Here is a 12,471-nt window from a genome sequence, read left to right as displayed (position 1 = left end):
CATATCTAGGGCGTTTTTTGTATCAAACAGCTTTTTTACTAACACCCACAGAGGAAGTTGTAAAAGAATCAATTGTTCTCTTTCTCACAATTTGTGATGAAGCTTCTAGATAGTGATCACATGTAGCTTTTCTGTTATGATTAATTGGAATCTTGAGTGTAGTGTAAAATATATCAGCAGGCACATGAAATGTTCTGCTTTCATACAGGAGAGGTCCATGTTTGGCAGAAATATTTCCGAATGTAGAATCTGCCTTTGTCTCAACATGTTAAACCCCATGTACCTCTCACTTTAAAGTCTCTCAGTCTTGCCCTATTTTAGAGTAAAGAGGGCCACCAGAGAGAAAAATACTCACGAACTTATGGGAATGGAGCCTGTCCTCTTTGAAACCTGAGCAAGCTGTACCTGAACAAATGTGTTAATAATACTGTTTACCCCAAGGGCTTCCCTTTCTCTTAGGTTCTTGAATATCTTTCTTCTCCCCGACTTCTGAGTGGCTGTGTACCTCTGGTTTCTGAAAGAAGCCCTGCAGATTAAACCACTGAAGAGCAGCTAGGGTGAAAGGAAAAGAAAGTCCCAAAATTTAAGAGAAATGGCACCCAGTGCTCCCCCTTCTCAGATAATACAGTTCTGTTTCCTCTGGGAGAGTCAGGTCTCCTTAAACTCTTGTGTTTGTTTTTCCCTTCCAGTGACCTGGTGCTTTAAGTGGTCTGGGCTGTATAATCTGCTAAGGGTATGTCCATACTGAAAAAAAAAAGTGTGTGTGTGTTAGTAACTCAGGTTAGCTAACCTGTAAATTAATTTGGGTTAAAAATAGCAGCGAGGACAGCAACTCTGTTTTTAACTTGAGCCAGCAGCTTGAGTTCACGCCATAGGGCCTTGTCTTCATCACTAAAAAGGATGCTTATTTTTTTAACCTTGGGGTAACTAACACATGCACTATCCCAAGGTAAAGATAGGCACTTCAGTTTTACTGAAAGGTAAACAAACCTAAACACCCTAAAATTTTTTTTTATTTCATTTTGCAATGTAGACGTATCCTTAGAAAACCCAAGAGCAGGCTACAACCCACTCTTACCTTTCTCCTCCACTCCCATCCCTACCCCCATGAGAGTGCTCATGGATCACATCCATACCTTTCACGGCAAATGGTCAACTTTACTTTTTCTGTGAAATCCATGACAATTGAAAATAGTTCAGCCTTTTTTTATAAGAATCAAGAAAGAGATTAAATGCCTAGGTCTGATTCACTAGCAATTTAGGGTTTGCATTATTAAGTTTAAAAATAAACTACATGCATTAGATGCTATTTTAGTATAATGGCAAAATAATGACTGTGTTAAGTCAGACTTTGTTATTACTGTATGTAGTGCTTTATTTTTGTGGTGCCACTTTCCTTTTCTGATCAACGAGGCATGTATCTATTGAGATGGGCTTTCAGAGTGATGGCTGCTTGATAGATCCATGTGGGAGTATTTCTGAAATCATTCTTCATTTCTAAAATGTTAACCTTTATTTTTCCTATAAAGCTGTTTTCATTTCTTAAAATGTTTATTGTTAATTTAGAGGTAGTAAAAATTAAACAGAGCATGGTTCGTAGTTATGAGGTTCAGTTTCCACTGTGATTTCTTAAAGGAAATGCATAATTAAAGAAGTTGCATTATTTATGTGAAAGAATAATAAAATAATAAAATCATAATTACTGTAATGTACGCTTGTGGTACTAGGTTAATTTCAAATGTTAAACATCATAATCCTCTCCTCCACCAAAAGGAACAGTAATTATTCTTACGTTTCAGCTCTGGAACTCATGAGCTTTTCTTAATTTAGTAAAGGTCCTGAATGCATAGAAGCACACTGAAAGGGACTAGAGACCAAACCATATGAAAATGGGAGATTTCACTGGTCGGGGCCTCCTGCACATATTTTCTTGAGTTGCAGTCTGTATTTTGCTTTGTGCTTCAGTTTAAAACCAGCCCAAATCTCAAAGCATAACTCAACTGATGCTGAATCAAGTATTGCTTGATTCTTACATCAGAATCCTGTAAAACTGAAATTTGCATGGTTTTGGTGCAAAACCATAAACTGGTCCTGGTTTGTTCAAAAATACCAATCACTCACAAGGTTGACAAACTTGACCATGTTTTGCCAAAACATTTGTAATACATTTTGAATTTGTGATGAATCCCAAAATCGGGTAAGCTTTTGAGTGATTTCAGGTTTTGTTTCAAATATTTACATGGGTCAGTCATCTACAAAGCCCTACCGAAGCTTATCCTGCCCCAGCCTATCATAACAATCATAATTCAACACTAAGTGTCCACATTGACTGTGTTTGGAAGCACCAAATTGGTAAACCAGAATCTTAACATTTTATTTTCCAAGATTTATGTGCAGAGGGTCTGCCTAAGCTCTCTGTGATACTATACCCTCCAAATAGGCTTAACTGGTACTTATATGATGCAGAGGTTGTGAATTTCACCCCTCATAAACAGTACTCTTTGGTGTCTCTAGGTGGTGGCTTGGGACATTTTATTAAATTAGGAAACTCACCAAGAGTTAGACCAAAGTAATACTATTGTGTCTTCTTTGCTCAGCATTTATCATTATCTGTAACACCTTCCAAAATGATTTCATGCAAAAGGTACTTGTAAGTACGTTAAGTAACTAGAATGACTTTAAGAATATCTAAGCACTTTGAAGAACCATTTCCTTCTTGTTAGTTCTAAAACAGATTTTGCTTTTAAACTCAAGATTAAGTCTAAACATAGAATCTTAAAAACTCTGTGTCAAGCTTTCTAATATCCACAATGATACTTATTCACATTTTCAATAAAAGTTTGCTTTTATGCCAAGGAAACACTCCTGCTCAAAGCAGGACCAATCCCCAACTAAATCATCCCAGCCAGAGCTTTGTCAAGACTGACCTTAAAAATCTCTAAGGAAGGAGATTCCACCACCTCCCTAGGTAACGCATTCCAGTGCTTCACCACCCTCCTAGTGAAAAAAGTTTTTCCTAATATCCAACCTAAACCTCCCCCACTGCAACTTGAGACCATTACTTCTTGTTCTGTCATCTGGTACCACTGAGAACAGTCTAGATCCATCCTCTTTGGAACCCCCTTTCAGGTAGCTGAAAGCAGCTATCAAATCCCCTCTCATTCTTCTCTTCTGCAGACTAAATAATCCTAGTTCCCTCAGCTTCTCCTCATAAATCATGTGATCCAGCCCCCTAATCATTTTTGTTGCCCTCCGCTGGACTCTTTCCAATTTTTCCACATCCTTCTTGTAGTGTGAGGCCCAAAACTGGACACAGTACTCCAGATGAGGCCTCACCAATGCTGAATAGAGGGGAATGATCACGTCCCTTGATCTGCTGGCAATGCTCCTACTTATACAGCCCAAAATGCCGTTAGCCTTCTTGGCAAGAAGGGCACAGTGTTGACTCATATCCAGCTTCTCATCCACTGTAACCCCTACATTCTTTTCTGCAGAACTGAGGTTCTTTTCTACAGAAAAAGAAGCTACCCTGCTCTGGTGGAAAAAGGCTAGGCTGATTGGGGAAGCAGCCACAGCTGGGGCCACACCCCAGTCAGGCCACACCTGGCCCTGTTATAAGGGCTCAGGGAGGAGCTGGGTCAGTTGCTCTCTAGCTGTGGAAAGAGAAGGACCTGGCTACCTGGGAGAAAAGGGTACCTGGAGCAGAGCAGTGCTTGGGAAGGGCAAGAGGACCTGGGGAGCTGCAGCCTGGCAACTCCCCAGGCTGAGGCCTTGATAAAGGCCTATGTGGGTACTAGGGCTGGGAGGTGCACCCTGGGGTTAGGCAGAGGCAGGTGGTCCAACCTCCTTGCCAATGATGAGTGGCCATGACAGACTGCAGTTTGCCCCAGTGAGCAGGGGCTAGATGGTGACTGGCAGTAGTCACTGAGGCAAGGTGGGTGTAGAGGGTTGGGGGGTTCCCCTGGGAGGGGAGACCCAGAGTGTGGGGGTACTGCTGGGGCAGAACCCTGAGGTAAAGGGCACTGGGGTCTGGGAGGGACATGGGGGCCTGAGGCAGGTGAGTCACTGGCCACCAAGAGGCGCTCTGAGTGCTGGATGAGCTAATTTCCAAACGATCAACAGGAGGCACTGCATTGGTGAGTCATTGACCCTGCTACATGTGGTGGAGAATGCAGGCATAAACAGCCACCCTGATACTGGGGCAGAGCCAGGACTGAGAATATTGCTGAGCAGAGGAGAAAGGGGTTGATGGATTGGGGTTACGCGGAGGTGTTCTTCGCAGAGGGTTCCTGTGCCATTCCAGGCTGGGCTCCAGAGTCAGGTCCCCTGAAGAAAGGGGCCTCCCGATAGCCGGAGAGGCTTGAGAGACTGGTGCATGAGGTCGAGGAGACCCAGCAGTGACACTGTAAGGCACAGTGAGCCCTGCAGGAACAGTTGGGATGGCTGGCAATGGAACAGTGGGCCCTGGTAAATCTCCTTAGACGGGGGTTTTGGAGGAGCCATAGGGAATGGCATGAGAAGCCAAGTGCCAGGGCCAGGAGGCCTGTGGTGGAGTGCAGGGCTTGCTATGCCTGCAAGTGGTATGTACATTTTAAAAGGGGAAGAACCCTGAGGTAAAGGGCACTGAGGTCCAGGAGGGACATGGGGGCCTGAGGCAGGCGAGTCACTGGTCACCAGGAGGTGCTCTGAATGCTGGATGAGCTAATTCCATCCCAAACGACCAGCAGGAAGCGCCACATTGGTGAGTCATCAACGCTGTTACAGTGACCCTAATATAAACTCCTGGCAACTCTCAATTTCTTATAATTAAACAATTGTAAAGATTCATAGTTCAAATCATGACAAGTTTAAAAAACATATTTTGTCACCATTGGAAGGCTGTGATCCTGCAATTTTCACATGGCGCAAATCTCCTTTAGAAGTCAGTGGAGTTTTCAGATTGTACATTCAACTAGTATGTAACCTTGTTGCTCCTAGCAGTGTCACCCTATAGTTCCTCTCCCCTGCCATCATGTCATGCCTTGTTTCTATTTAGAATGTAAGCTGTTTAGATCAGGTACTGTCTTAGTTCTGTGTCTATACAACACCCAGCACAATAGGGCCCTAATCCTGATTGGGCCTCTGGGTACTAAACTAATAAACAAGGAAACCCATGGATTAATTTTATATTTACTGAGGTTTTGTTATCCCACAGCCAAAACATAACAAACTACAGCATTAACACACAAATAATTCTGATTCTTTCAGCTGGATTTTTTTATACATTCCTAACACAATCTGTTCACTTTCAACTGCAGCCTTTCAGACTACGATCTCTTCATATCCTGTTATATGGTGTTACATCCAGATGAATCTGATGTTTAAATCAAATCTGATGTGATATGATAGAACAGGCAAAGTATCAGAAATTCTATAAACAATTTTTTTTCAGTAAGGTATTATCATTTTCAATTACAACTCACTTTGGAGGGTTATTAAGACCCCCATGCATTGTAATTAGTGGGAAAAAATTTAGTAAGACCTAAAGTTGCATGCACTTTTACAGTCTCTATACATAGGTGGTGTACTTAAAGGAAAATACTTTACCCATGCCCATGTATTTGATTTACTAAAGACAATCCCAGTTTGTCTTTTTCCCCCCTCTTGTTCAGGTCACATCGACATTATCTCAGCAGCAGGAGACCCTTACTAGTACATGACTGTAATTTATCTCTCACTCCCATCTTAACTGGAAATGGCTAGTGTCTATTGTGAATAGTATCAAAAGCTGCACTCAACTGCTTTTTAGCATTTAGGTTTAAATATGCATTGTTTTGAATACAAACCTACTTTATTATCACATTCTTACACTCTAAAAACTCTTCTTGAATTTCTTACAGCTGTAAGTTTCAGATATAATCACCAACCCTCAGGTAAATAGAAGCATATGATGCGATTCAGGAAAGGATTAAAGTCCTTTTTTGTTGTTTTTGAATTTCCCCCAGGCTAGATTTGGCTGGAGATTACCTCATATCTCTCTAGAAAGGCAAGTTATGATGATCACACTGTTTACTATCAGACGGGTAGCCGTGTTAGTCTGGATCTGTAAAAAGCAACAGAGTCCTGTGGCACCTTAAAAACTAACAGATGTATTGGAGCATAAGCTTTCGTGGGTGAATACCCACTTCGTCAGACGCATGTAATGGAAATTTCCAGAGGCAGGTATAAATATGCTGGCAAGAATCAGTCTGGAGATAATGAAGTTAGTTCAATCAGGGAGGATGAGGCCCTCTTCTAGCAGTTGAGGTGTGAAAACCAAGGGAGAAGAAACTGCTTTTGTAGTTGGCTAGCCATTCACAGTCTTTGTTTAATCCTGATCTGATGGTGTCCAATTTGCAAATGAACTGAAGCTCGGTAGTTTCTCTTTGAAGTCTGGTCCTGAAGTTTTTTTGCTGTAAGATGGCTATGTTTACATTTGCTATTGTGTGGCCATGGAGGCTGAAGTGTTCTCCTACAGGTTTTTTTATATTGCCATTCCTAATATGTGACCTGTGTCCATTTATCCTTTTACATAGGGACTGTCCAGTTTGGCTGATGTACACTATTTACTGTAGTTCTCATCTTAAATTACAAATGTCTTAGGTTAACTAATAGTTTATTCCCTGACCTATTGGTCTTACAGTAATACAAAGAAAAGTATTGCAATCCCAGTCTGTGAGGTCCTCAGCCCTTTGCATTCAACAAGCACAACTCTTTCAGTGTGACTTAGGATACTATAGACAGACAGCTACACAACCTGCATCTTCTATATTGTATATGAAAAATGGCTTTTGACTGTGTGTGCGTTTGTGTCTGTGTAAAGCATTCATTAGAAAATCCCCTGATATTGGAATGTCATATGATACAAACTGTTAGTACCTATACATTTTACTAAATATTAATTTTGAATAAGTCAGATATTTGGAATTTCAGCTTATTGCCTTCTCCTGATGTTTTCTAATATTAGACATGGTCCAAAGGTGACTCAGTAATGTCTGAATCAGAGCAGTTGTGTGAGACGGGGACAGAAGGGACTGTCTGTACAATCTCTCAGATCTAGAGGAAAGCACATAGGAAGATCAGGCTCTAACAAGGACAGCTCTTGTCAGCAATGATGTACATCGCCTCATGCACAGTCCTAGTTCAATTGGCCTAGATTGGTCCTTGACCCCAGCAGCAGTAGCTGAAATCAATTCAACTAAAAAGCCAACTCCATAAATATGAAAAAATATTTGGCACTTAGGACTTCTGCCTCTAGCTCCCTCCGTTGTGTTCCAGAAAGTTCTAAGTCCTTCGGAGGATGCCTGGAACTAGCTCCTGTGAGTCTGGCAGAAAGCCGTCATTCCTAAACCCTAAGCTCTTTTCCCCACTCATTTTCCTGTCTCTTCCTCCTTATACTTGAGCTTGCCCTCACTAGCTACAGAAGCTTGAGGCCCTGTCTCTCCATAATGGACATCTCACAGATCAGGAGACTGGTTTTGCTGTCTGCAGGTAGGGAAGGTTCTTAACCTCTTCCTGCCTGTGTGTTTGGGGTCCCTCCATTCCAAATGAACAATGTGCGCCATAAATATTAGACATTTTGAATTCTGTGCCTGTCCATAGCTTACAACAGAAACAGGAAGCAGTAAAAATATGAACTATATAAATATAAAAAATAAACTACACTTAAAAAAAATTGAGTTTAAAAATTGTAGTTACAACATACCACACTTGTATGGTACACCATGTTTTTCTCCCACATTCAGAAGATGGAGAATGGGACCTATCCACTCACAATTTGTAACTATTCTTTTTTATTTTGTTGCCGCCTTTTGTTTTGACTTTTTGAAATAACAAAAAAAAGTTCCTGTAACAACCATAATTCTCCCAGCCCTTGAATTATATCAAGAGAAGTTCTGAGCTTTTCCTCCTGACACTTTAAGGTGCTGGACGGGTCCTTACAAGTAACTTTACCAATTGGCATCACCCTGTAAATCACGCCGCTATAAATGTGGGCTTTGTAGGTGACATATTCACCAGAGTCTGTTGTTCTTTTCAAAGTGAAAGAAAACAAATTTAAAATATACAATTTGAAGGGAAGCCAAAATATCCTTGAATAGGAGCAGAGGCCAGGGATGTTTATGAGAAAGGCAGTGCATTTGAAACCAACAGAAAAGTTGATCTTCCTGTTTAGGAAATACAACCAATATCACAGCATCAGGACATTTGAGCCAGACTCTGGTTTAGTTCTAACTTAAATCCAGTGGTTCAGGCTTTGCAGGGCATGATCTCTTATAATCAGGTAAAAATTCCTAATTTTTTTTTTAAATGTAGAGGTGACAAACAATTTGGACAGTGAAATACGGTATCAGCATATAGTGAAGAGTTTGTCTACTCCTGGACAAAGCAGGTAATGGGCAAGTGGCCAGTTACTTTAACTGCCAAAAAATTATTTTGGGTACTTCACTATCAAAATGAATTTGCCATTGAAATGACTCACTGCAGGTGGGAAATGGGGTATGGGGATTTCATGAATTATTTTATATAAATTGGCCCATATCGATTTGTAGACCTCATAGACAGTTGGCTGGAACAATGCTGCTATGTTTTTGTTGTGAGGAAGACATCTTCCAGCCTTTGTCCACTGAGGAAGTGGAGAGAGCACTGAGCTGCATGAAAGCAGGAAAAACATGGCCTTGACAAGTTTTCATCAGAAATGCTACTACATCTTGGTAAGAAGACACAAAATGGCAGTCAGTTTTCAGATCCTGTGTCATCCAAGAGAACAAGATGCCTAGGATATAGCATAAAGCTAGAGTGAGAGCTATCCCAAACCTAGGGAAGTATTATACTCTTCCAGCTAGCTACCCACTGATATCACTTCTGAGCTGTGCTTACAAACTTTTGGAGTGACTAATTCTACTTGTGGCACCTTAGAGACTGACAAATTTATTTGAACATAAGCTTTTGTGGGCTACAGCCCACTTCATTGGATGCATAGAATGGAACATACAGTAAGAAGATATTTATACATACAGAGAACATGAAAAGGTGGAAGTACCCATTCCAACTGTAAGAGGCTAATTTAATTAAGAGAAGCTATTATCAGCAAGGGAGTAAAACTTTTGAAGTGATAATCAAGATGGCTCATTTTGGACAGCTGACATGAAGGTGTGAGGATACTTTAACGTGGGGAAATAGATTCAATTAGTATAATGACCGAGCCATTCCCAGTCTCTGTTCAAACCTAAGTTAATGGTATCTAGTTTGCATATTAATTCAAGTTCAGCAGCTTCTCGCTGGAGTCTGTCTTTGCAACAGAAAAGCTTCAAAAACAGACTCCAACGAGAAGCTGCTGAACTGCAACTTAAGTTAATGTTAAAAACATTAAAAGCATGCCTTTTAAATTTTTGACAAGAATAAAGGGGTGGTGGTGGTTAAGGGGGGAGTTAATGTTTTGACCTTGCAAATGTCCCTTAGTTGCAAGAGATAATTTTTGCTTCCATGTTTGCTGCTTGTTTGGATATTTTTAGGCATTTCAGGGTAAGCGCCCTATGCCTTTGTTTGACAATGTTTGTATTTGCTGGCAGCAGAAGAAAAAACAAATAGTTCTGTAAAGAATTTGAAAGAAGTTGATAGTGATTTGCAAACATGAAGATGGGTAAGAAGAGCTTATATGCTCCCTAAAGTTTTCATCATCAACTTCAGATGTACCAGAAGAAGAGCTTCTATGACACTGGCTTTTTATTTTAAAATTATGTTAAAAACAAAGTGTGTTTGGGGAGGAGGCAGGGATTGGTGTCACACAATGGCTGGTAACTGCACTGGTTTTATATAAATTTGCACCTTAACTGCATTAGTTCACAGTGCAGTCTTGGATTTATATCAAGTTCTAATGATTTATCCCACAAACAGGTTCTGAAGTTAAAGCATATTTCTACTAGTTGTAGGAACTGTCTGTCTGAAGGGGGATACAGTCCATATGTTTCTCCCACTAAACATTTTCTAAGTATCTTTATGGGATGTAAAGTTGCCTTTAAAACCCTTGTCATGTGACCTGGCACCAGGATAGACTTCATAATCCAGCTACTTGGCTGCAGCTGACCAGTACATGTTACTATGCAAAGGTGGCTTAAAGCCACATTTGTTTCCCCCTGATCCTGAGCTGGCTGAGGTCAGGTCCAGTCCCCTGCCACCAACAGACTTAAAGTGCCAATAGAGCAGCCAAGGGGCCAGTGGGTAGTAGCCACTTCCTCTTTCTCCTCAGCCATGACCCCGTGGCAACATGAGGAGAGAGTGTAGGTGCTACTATACTGGCTTGGAACCTCTGGATGATCCTACACAGAGACTATATTTAGGGAGTGATCTTACTATGATTGGCTGTTTGACACCAGGATCTGGGCTTATGTGCTATTTAGTCTTCCCCAGAAATAAACTGCAGCCTACACTGTAGCTGCCTTCAGGAGAAAATGGAAGTATACCTTAGACTAATATCAGACCTTATAACCAAAGGGAGAAACACAAACAGCATATTTAAGATGCTATTGCTTTAGAATAAGTTGTTAAAATTTCCCTTTTCTCTCACTTGTAAGCTTGACAGTAGCATAATGGTCCCCAAATAAGCCTGTTATATCAAAGGGAAGTAGGGGTAGCTCTGATACTAAGTTTTTCTTAGAGCATCTGTTTTATTATTCATATACTTTTAATAGCCTCTCTCCTATTGTTTTACAGACCGACTGCAACTTAAGTTAATGTTAAAAACATTAAAAGCATGCCTTTTAAATTTTTAACAAGAATAAAGGTTTACATAGAGCATGAGCTTTGTTGACCCATCTACCTATTACGTAAAAATAAACAAACTGTTTCACACATCGATTTAAATATTTTATTGGAAGTAATATATGGTTTTGATATATTTTCTTTGAGAAAATTGCTCTCTAAGCTAAATATGCCATGCTGGCTTCACCCAGTTAAGTGATCTTACAGTGTTTTTCATTAACCTGCTGGCCAACATTTCATCTAGGTGAAAGGTTCTGGGAGAGTGAGAGGTGGAAGCTGGTTGATTTCAGTTGTGGAAGAAGCTGCTGGTTATGTAGAAAAGTCAAGAGGGAGATGGAAAGAGAAGTAAGGATGAAGAGAAGGGAGAGAAGGTCTTTTTGCACTGAATTCTTTTGCCTTTTCTTTCCATCTTGCAAAGAACTGTCTGTGATCAATCCATCCAGTTAAAACATTAAAATAATTCTTATTCTGAGGAAATTAAGATTTGTGGGCATTGTGGGCCAGATTCACCTCTCCACTACTGCCATAGACTCATATTAATATGAAGAAGTGGGTTTTTTACCCACGAAAGCTTATGCCCAAATAAATCTGTTAGCCTTTAAGGTGCCATTGGACTCCTCGTTGTTTCTGTGGATACAGACTAACATGGCTACCCCTCTGATATAGGGGTGTTTATTCCTTTCAAAAATTAGACTCTTGATCTAGTTGTGTACCCAGGATGGTCATTGAGGTAAATGCAAATCTTTTGTTAATTACAGAGAGATGGCACTTTTTACTACTGCAGTGAATATTCACGGAGTAGCCAACAAACATGAGGTTTTCCCCCCTTTTCCCTTATTTGAGTGTGACTAGCGGAGTTCAGAGAGCACGAATTATTGTATACTATGCAGTGAATCAAGGAAGGGGAAAGTAAAGGCAGAGAAGGACTGCTGAGCTGGGACCTGCAGCAGCTTCTGAGAGTGAGTCACAGTGGTTGGGGGTCTCTGTTCTCTTTATCTTCTGGGAATTACATGGATAGAAGTGCTTGAAAGTTCCTCCTCTAGGCAGATAGAGGACACCAGCCTCATTGGGACCATTGCTCTGAGAGCAGAAATGACAGTCATTAGGGGACTGGCTATGCATAAACAACTAGCTGAGAGAAGGCCAGAACAAGGTATTAATCATCCATTTGATCTCACTATTAAATAACATTCCTAAAAATACAAAATTGAATTAATAAGATCCTGCATAGGCAAATGTTGACTGTATTCAGTTCTTCCAGTTAAATGAGTGACTGTATCATATCACACTACAGTGGTACAGTGAGAAAACTGCACTGATTTCAGAAGGTATACATGAAGTATTCATTCTCTTGGTGACGTTGGAGTTGGAAACAATGGCTACTCCTTAGTGTAAGTAGGTGTACTATGTATAGACTACCATGACTAGCATGGTGCCTGTTATTACTCTCATAGAACAAATATCCCCCCTGAAAATGTAATATTTTTACAGTATACACAGAATCCTGGTATCTTTCATGCATTTCTTCTTTATGATAATAATTTATATCTCTGCCAAGCAATCTGTGGTGTCATTTTGGAGAATGGAGGATCCAGAGTGTGCTATGCTAATGCCTCATCTGAAGGATGCTAGTACAGTGACTACCTACTAATTTATTATGATGTCAGATGGGGGTAAGAGGCCAGCTCCTTGTCT

This window comes from Mauremys reevesii, linkage group 6 (genome assembly GCF_016161935.1).
Source record: "Mauremys reevesii isolate NIE-2019 linkage group 6, ASM1616193v1, whole genome shotgun sequence".
Taxonomy (NCBI): Eukaryota; Metazoa; Chordata; order Testudines; family Geoemydidae; genus Mauremys; species Mauremys reevesii.
This window is presented reverse-complemented; position numbering follows the sequence as displayed.